The sequence below is a fragment of the Mastomys coucha genome, unplaced genomic scaffold (assembly GCF_008632895.1).
Source record: "Mastomys coucha isolate ucsf_1 unplaced genomic scaffold, UCSF_Mcou_1 pScaffold22, whole genome shotgun sequence".
Classification (NCBI taxonomy): Eukaryota; Metazoa; Chordata; class Mammalia; order Rodentia; family Muridae; genus Mastomys; species Mastomys coucha.
Window position 1 is genome coordinate 36982029 of NW_022196905.1, and position 6866 is coordinate 36988894.

The following is a 6866-nucleotide window of genomic DNA, read 5'->3' on the forward strand; positions in this document are numbered from 1 at the left end:
TTGCATCTTGCCTGGCTGGCTGGTATTACAACTTGAATGGTTTGCAGCATTGTTAGACTACTGATGTCCTTTCTTCCCACAGCAGCCTGGGTAGCATCTTCTGGAACTGTGAAAGCTATCCATCAGGGAGTCAGCTTCTACCTCAATTCTAATTTAGTATCTCTATATCCTGAAACCAAGTCATGTGGGTTCTTCAACAATATGGTCTAACCATCTTTTCCTGGAGGACAACAAAGAACAATGACACTAGCTTGTACATTTCAGGAGCCTCTGGGCACTCTTTGATCAAAAACCTAAGGAATTAGCCCACACTACCTGACACTGGCAGTTTTATTTAACAACCTCTGACTTCTGAAGGCTGTGTTGTCTACATCTCCCTCAAACTCTTTTTAATTGCTTTCTTGTTTTGTTTTGTTTTGTTTTGTTTACAATTTAGCTTAAAATTTTCACAAGCCTTTTCATGCCTCTTAATTTTGGTTAATCCTTCCCCACTTATCTTTTCACCTTCAGGATTTCCTTCTTCTCCTTTCATATCCAATATGATCTCCAAGTGTCTCTTAAATGAATTTCTCCTGATAGTTCAGAAGTGTCATCTTTATACCCAGGCTCAGGAACAGTCTTGTAGCTTTAAGAGCTCACCAGCTTTGAGCTGTTGAGTTTGAGAAGTTTGCTAAGCAGGTAACTTCTCCTGTGTGTTATTGGGAGAAGTCATCCAACATTGCTTTACTCAGTCTGTATATACTAATTGATTTGTCAGGGCAGGTGTTGGGTGACAGTGCTAGCTATGTCACCGCCAGGTACTGGAGAGGACAGAATATAGTTTCTAACACCACCTTATTACAACCTATCAAACCAATGATCTCAGGCTAGGTGCTTTGCTAAGTATCCAGAACATGTTTGTGGCTCTCTCTCACGATGGGGAGAGCCAGTGCCTTTGTGGATGGCAGAAGATCAGAACACCAGTCCTCTCCGTCTTAGACTTAGGTGAGGTAAACCTAAGCTGGCTTGGGGAAGAGATTTGTTTTGCTTTTACTAAAGCTGTGGTCTCCTTTCTAAGGCTTTAAAGGGAATTTAAAGGAGATTAGAATATATTTGCTGTGTAAAGTGCTTGCTATCCAAGCCTTAGTGGCTGAGCTCAATGCCTAGCAGTTACATAAAAATCTGAGCTTGGTAATGTCTGCTTAAAATGTAAACACTGGCCAGGATACTCACTTCAGTTTGCTGGCCAATCAACCGAGCCTAATAGGGTTTTGTTGTTGTTGTTGTTGTTGTTGTTTTGTTTTGTTTTGACCTAAGAAAGACTTTAATGTCCATATTACCATGGTGATTGTCTTAGGTTTTCATTTTTTTATTAGGTATTTTCTTTATTTACATTTCAAATGCTCTCCCCTTTCCTGGTTTCCCCCTCTGAAAAAACCGCTATTCCCACCCCACTCCCCCTGCTCATCAACCCAACCTCTTCTGCTTCCTGGCCCTGGCATTCCCCTACTCGGGGGGCAAAGAACCTTCACAGGACCAAGGGCCTCTCCTCCCATTGATGACCAACTAGACCATCCTTTGCTATACATATACTGCTGTAGACGTGAGTCCCACCATGTGTACTTTTTGGTGGGTGGTTTAGTCCCTGGGAGCTCTGGGGTTACTGGTTAGTTCATATTGTTGTTTGTCCTAAGGGGCTGCAATCCACTTCAGCTCCTTGGATCCTTTCTCTAGCTCCTTCATTGGGGACCCTGTACTCAGTTCAATGGATGACTGTGAGCCTCTACTTCTGTGTTAGTCAGGCACTGTCAGAGCCTTTCAGGAGACAGCTATATCAGTCTCCTGTCAGCCAGCACTTGTTAGCATCCAAAATAGTATCTGAGTTTGGTGACTATATATGGGGTGGATCCCCAGGTGGAGCAGTCTCTGGGTTGTCCTTCTTTCAGTCTCTGCTCCATACTTTGTCTCTGCAACTCCTTCCATGGGTATTTTGTTCCCCCTTCTTAGAAGGATCAAAGTATCCACACTTTGGTCTTCCTTCTTCTTGAGTTTCTTGTGGTTTGTGGATTGTATCTTGGGTATTCTGAGCTTCTGGGCTAATATCCACTTATCAGTGAGTGCATACCATGTGTGTTCTTTTGTGATTGGGTTACCTCACTCAAGGTGATATTCTCTAGATCCATCCATTTCCCTAAGAATTTCATAAATTCATTGTTTTTAATAGCTGAGTAGTACTCCATTGTGTAAATGTACCACATTTTCTGTATCCATAATAGGGTTGTTTTCAAAGGGGAACCGGAAAGGGGGATATCATTCGAAATGTAAATAAAGAAAAATATCAAAAAAAAGTCTTTGTATAAATAAACAGGTAGCAAGTAAAGCCAAAAATAAGTGTATAATTCCTAAAACACGATAACATGATACCCAAAAGTGATGTCTAGCCTTCATGTATATGAGCAACCCTTGTACATACAAATACATACATGCACAGAGTAGAGGTTTAATAGTATAGGATGTAGAATAAGAGATTTGTGAGTTCTCATTGGGATATTTGCTCTCTGTAACTTTGCATCTCAATCTTGGTTTTCATTTTCCCAGTCTTTCAATTGGGGAGTAAGGAAGATACTCCTGCCATAAGAGGATCATTGATAAATGTTTGATACACATCATCAGTCTGTAAGCATAACTACTGAAATTTCACAGGGATGTGCTTTATTAATAGTTTTATATTCCCTCTTTCAGAGGCACAACCTAATTCCAGACAGGACCTTTACTTAGTAAAGTTTCTGGACTACTTGTCTATATCTCCATGATGAGAAATCATTTTTTTTAGTAAAGGATGCCTTTTGTATTATAAGTTTTATTTATTATAATTCTTAGAGATGAACTGAACATGTATCATGTACAAGGCAAGAGAATGCCCTATGTATGGAAAGACCACATTGGTGGTATTTGCCTTCTTTCAGGAATGTAGGACAAAATGGGTTTAATCATCATCATAACACTAAAATAGAGGTATTGTACAATTAAAATGAGTTATATGAATAAAACAGAGACTTACTTAAAGCAAAAGTTTATTATTATTCTATTATAAGTTTCAAGATAGGATATGGGTTTATGGGTTGACTTTGTTCCAAAAATCTCTCAAGGACTCTAGCTCCTATAGACTGAGCTCTCAAAAAACTCTGCAGAAAGACACTTGTGTTTGTAATTACGCAGCCACTCTGTGTGACTTCACTCACAAGATCTCTTCATGGTACAAAGTAACAACTACAGTCCTAACCATTAGGGGTGAAATCAAGCCAGTAAGAAGAGAAAAGGACAAAGGGTAAAATCCATGGACTTTTTCAAAAATATTTGCATAGGAGCCAATGACAGTTTCATGTGCACATTACCATTTGATACCTGTTAATTAGGTACAAAATTAGTTGGAAAACGCCTTTTTGTGCTCTAGGTTAATAAGTTCCATTTTCTAAGGAGGAAGAAGAGAATAGAGATTAAGAAAAGCTAATTGTCTGTGCCATTATTGCTAAACCATTCCCTAGAGGAAGAAATAGCTCTGGAAGAATTGAGATGCCTTTTAGCTCTCCTAAATCTGAGCCTGGATTTTGAGTTTTGCTTATCCTTACTCTGTTCTCAGTATGGAAAGCATCACTATGTGATCAATATGTGGGATCATACAGTCCGGTTCTAGAAATGTCTGGTTCAAAACACTGCACCTGTCCTTTTCCCTGTTCTGTAGCCAAATCATACTTGTCACTTTTCAATCCTGTGATCATATACTCCAGAATGGTTCCCATCAAGACACATATATGGCTTGTTTGGGATGATGGATTCAGCATTTCCCAGGTCAGCTACTTCTATCTCATATTTCCTAGGAGAGGCACAAAGAGACAATGAATCCAAAGATAAAGTAGACCTTTCAGACTTAGGTCCTCTAGCGAGTTTCCACCTGCCATAGCTTCCACTGCCACCTTCCCAGCAATCGATTCAATTGTCCATCCTTTAATGGATTAATCTACTGATTAGGTTAGAATTCTTATGCTCTGATCTCCGCTCAATGACTGTATCCACCAGATGGAAGTAAACCCATTAACAAAACTGGAAATACTGCCTACGTAAACTATAAGTTTAATATTAAGGGATATCATTCCATTTTCAGAAACTTGATACTTTGGGAACAATAACAACAACAACAACAAAAAAAAAACACAAAAAGTATTTCCTTACTTTCTCATCTTTAAAAATGAATATAATAATAGTTACTATCAGGAGCGTTAATGTATAATTCAGCAATACTCAGACAGAGGAATACAAAAAGCAGAGGCAGCACATAGTGTTTCAATATAAGACATTGGTTGTATTATTTTACATAAGAGTATCCACGTGGAGGGCATTTATTTCTGTTCAGGCTACTCTTTAAAGCTTTTATGAAAATCATGACACTTGTATTTAGTTGACAAACAGAGATTATAGAGGAAGGTACTATAGACAGGGATCAGTCATTGTGTAAGGACATGACTTGATATCTGAGAAAAGTTGAAGAACAAAAGACCAAACTCCATGAATCTTCAGTGGAGGATAGTAGTTATTGTGCTTGCATGGCTACTCTGCAAATCCTTCATTCTTCAATGTCATCTCTTGTTTAGGATATAAGTCATGGCTCTAGCCCCTTCTGGTCACTATTATCTGACTCCATCAGTCTAGCTGAAGAAGAAATGAGATAAATGGTGGGTAATTATAGCTTGAAGGAAATTATAGCTGAGTTTCAGGAACCAATCTGAGATATGATTCAGTGAGAGATATCAAGGGAAACAGTAAGAACAGAGAGCCTTCTCAGTTTCCAAAGGCAAAGGCCATGATTATCCAACAAAAATTTTAACACAGGTCCATACTCAAGGATTTTTATTTTTCTATTCCTATTCTCCTAAATTAATTCACAAATCTTTAGAAGATGTCATCAGAGATTTTGTGTCTCTTAGCAACATGATACTAGAAGTACAGTTAAGTTGCCATCTACAGTAGGCAGGGATGGAGAAAGTACTGAGTAAAGTATAGTAGAAGGAGAAACATCTGGGAGAGAAGAGTAGGCTAGTAACAGAAATCAAACTAATAAATGCTTAAGAATGATTTGTTGTATTCTAGAACTGGAACAAATGGGAGGTCTTGGGTAACTGAGCCATTCCTTGGAGGAAACTGTAGAACATCAAGCTCTTCCTCTCTCTCTTCCTCTCTCTCTCTCTCTCTCTCTCTCTCTCTCTCTCTCTCTCTCTCTCTCTCTCTCTCTCTCTCTCTGTCTCTCTCTGTCTCTCTCTCTTTCTCTCTCTCTTTCTCTCTCTCTCCTCTCTCTCTCTCTGCTCAACAAAGGACAATGAGTTGAATCATTTTTCCCATAGCTGACATTAGAGCATAGTATGTAGAGACAGAAATGAGTCCAGAAGTCCTGACACACATCAGCCACATCCTAGTGGTATGCTTTACCTAACTTTATTTCTCTGAGTTTGTAACTTCTTCTGTCACACAGACACAGACCATCTCTACTGCCCAGAACTAACATGGTTAATTTTCTACCCTTCCTTTTAAGTTACTGAGAATTAGAAATGTTAGTCAAGTTTCTCTTCTTGGGACAAGCTACATATGCATAAGGCAAGATCTCCCTAAATTGACATTAAATGTTCAGCAAAAAGCTTGGTCCTTCAGGCCTCAGATGATGCCTACAGTGAGTCTGCATAGGGCTAATCCTTAGAGACATGGTTGAATATAGATGAGAAGAACTCATTTCAGCAACTTCAAATTCTTTCAGAATTCATGACTTGAGCACTCTGAACTGAACTTGAACCCTCTGGCATTCCGATCAGCTTATGTGGTTTTGATTGCAAGAAAAGAGAATTTTAAAAAGTCATTAAACAAGGTGAAAAGCCTTATTGGACACGAATTGGCTCTTAAAGAATATTACAATGATATAAAGCTCAAATGGGTCAGAAATTTATGAAAGTCATTTCCCTTAAATAAAACATGATTTTAAATATTCAAGGGAGAACATTTGCCAGATGTACTCAGTGTTCTAAAACATCTGAAAAACTGCAAGCTTTTACTCATTCAAAAGACTCTGTGTTGGATGGTGGAATGTCTATGTCATCACAGGCAGCTTTTCTGGTCCCATAAAGAACAATACTGTGCTGTAAACCTTGGGACAGAACCATGCTTACTGCCCCTTGTCTTCCCAGGCACAGAAGCCACCTGGATATTGGACATATGGAATTAGAACCCTGCTTAATAATGAAGCTTCCTGCTCTTCAAACAAAATTTGAGGTTTTTAAATTCAATGAAGCAGTAAATACTATAAATGACTAAGATAGAATAAATGAAAAAAAGATGGGAAAAGTAAGATAGAATAGAAAGAAAATGAACAGAGCAATGTATGGTAGAAAAAGAAGTAAAGGAGTATTTAAATAAAAAATGTTGACATTTATTTGGATAGGAGGGTAAAATAGATTAGAATATAAATTGAAATATCAATTTACAAATGAGATCTTCGCATATATAGCTGGATACTAGAATTAGTGGGCTGATTTACGAAAGATATATGAATGATTAATGAATAGATAGCAAGGAGAGGCAGAAGGACAGATAGATGTATGAGTACATGGGTAGATGAGTGGGTGATTGGATGGATAGATAAGTCACAATAGCACCCAACTAAACATTGCTATTGGAAAGAACTATCTCACCACTTCAGCCAAGTCCTAAGCTTCAATTTTCCTTTGTGAATTAACATGTTTAAGATAAAGACCTGTAATGTTTTTATCTCAAAACTCTCTCCCTCTCCCTCTCCTTTTCCCTCTGCTCTCTCTCTCTCTCTCTCTCTCTCTCTCTCTCTCTCTCTC

At 38.4% G+C, this 6866-nt stretch overlaps 1 long non-coding RNA gene across 1 annotated transcript in view; it reads left to right on the forward strand.

Annotated features, from left to right (window-relative positions):
• Window positions 1-934: 934 nt before the first annotated feature.
• Window positions 935-6866, forward strand: part of LOC116070541 — a 19577-nt gene continuing 13645 nt past the window's right edge. The window contains exon 1 of the long non-coding RNA XR_004110454.1: window positions 935-984. This is a non-coding gene — a long non-coding RNA (uncharacterized LOC116070541). The remainder of the gene's footprint in view (window positions 985-6866) is intronic.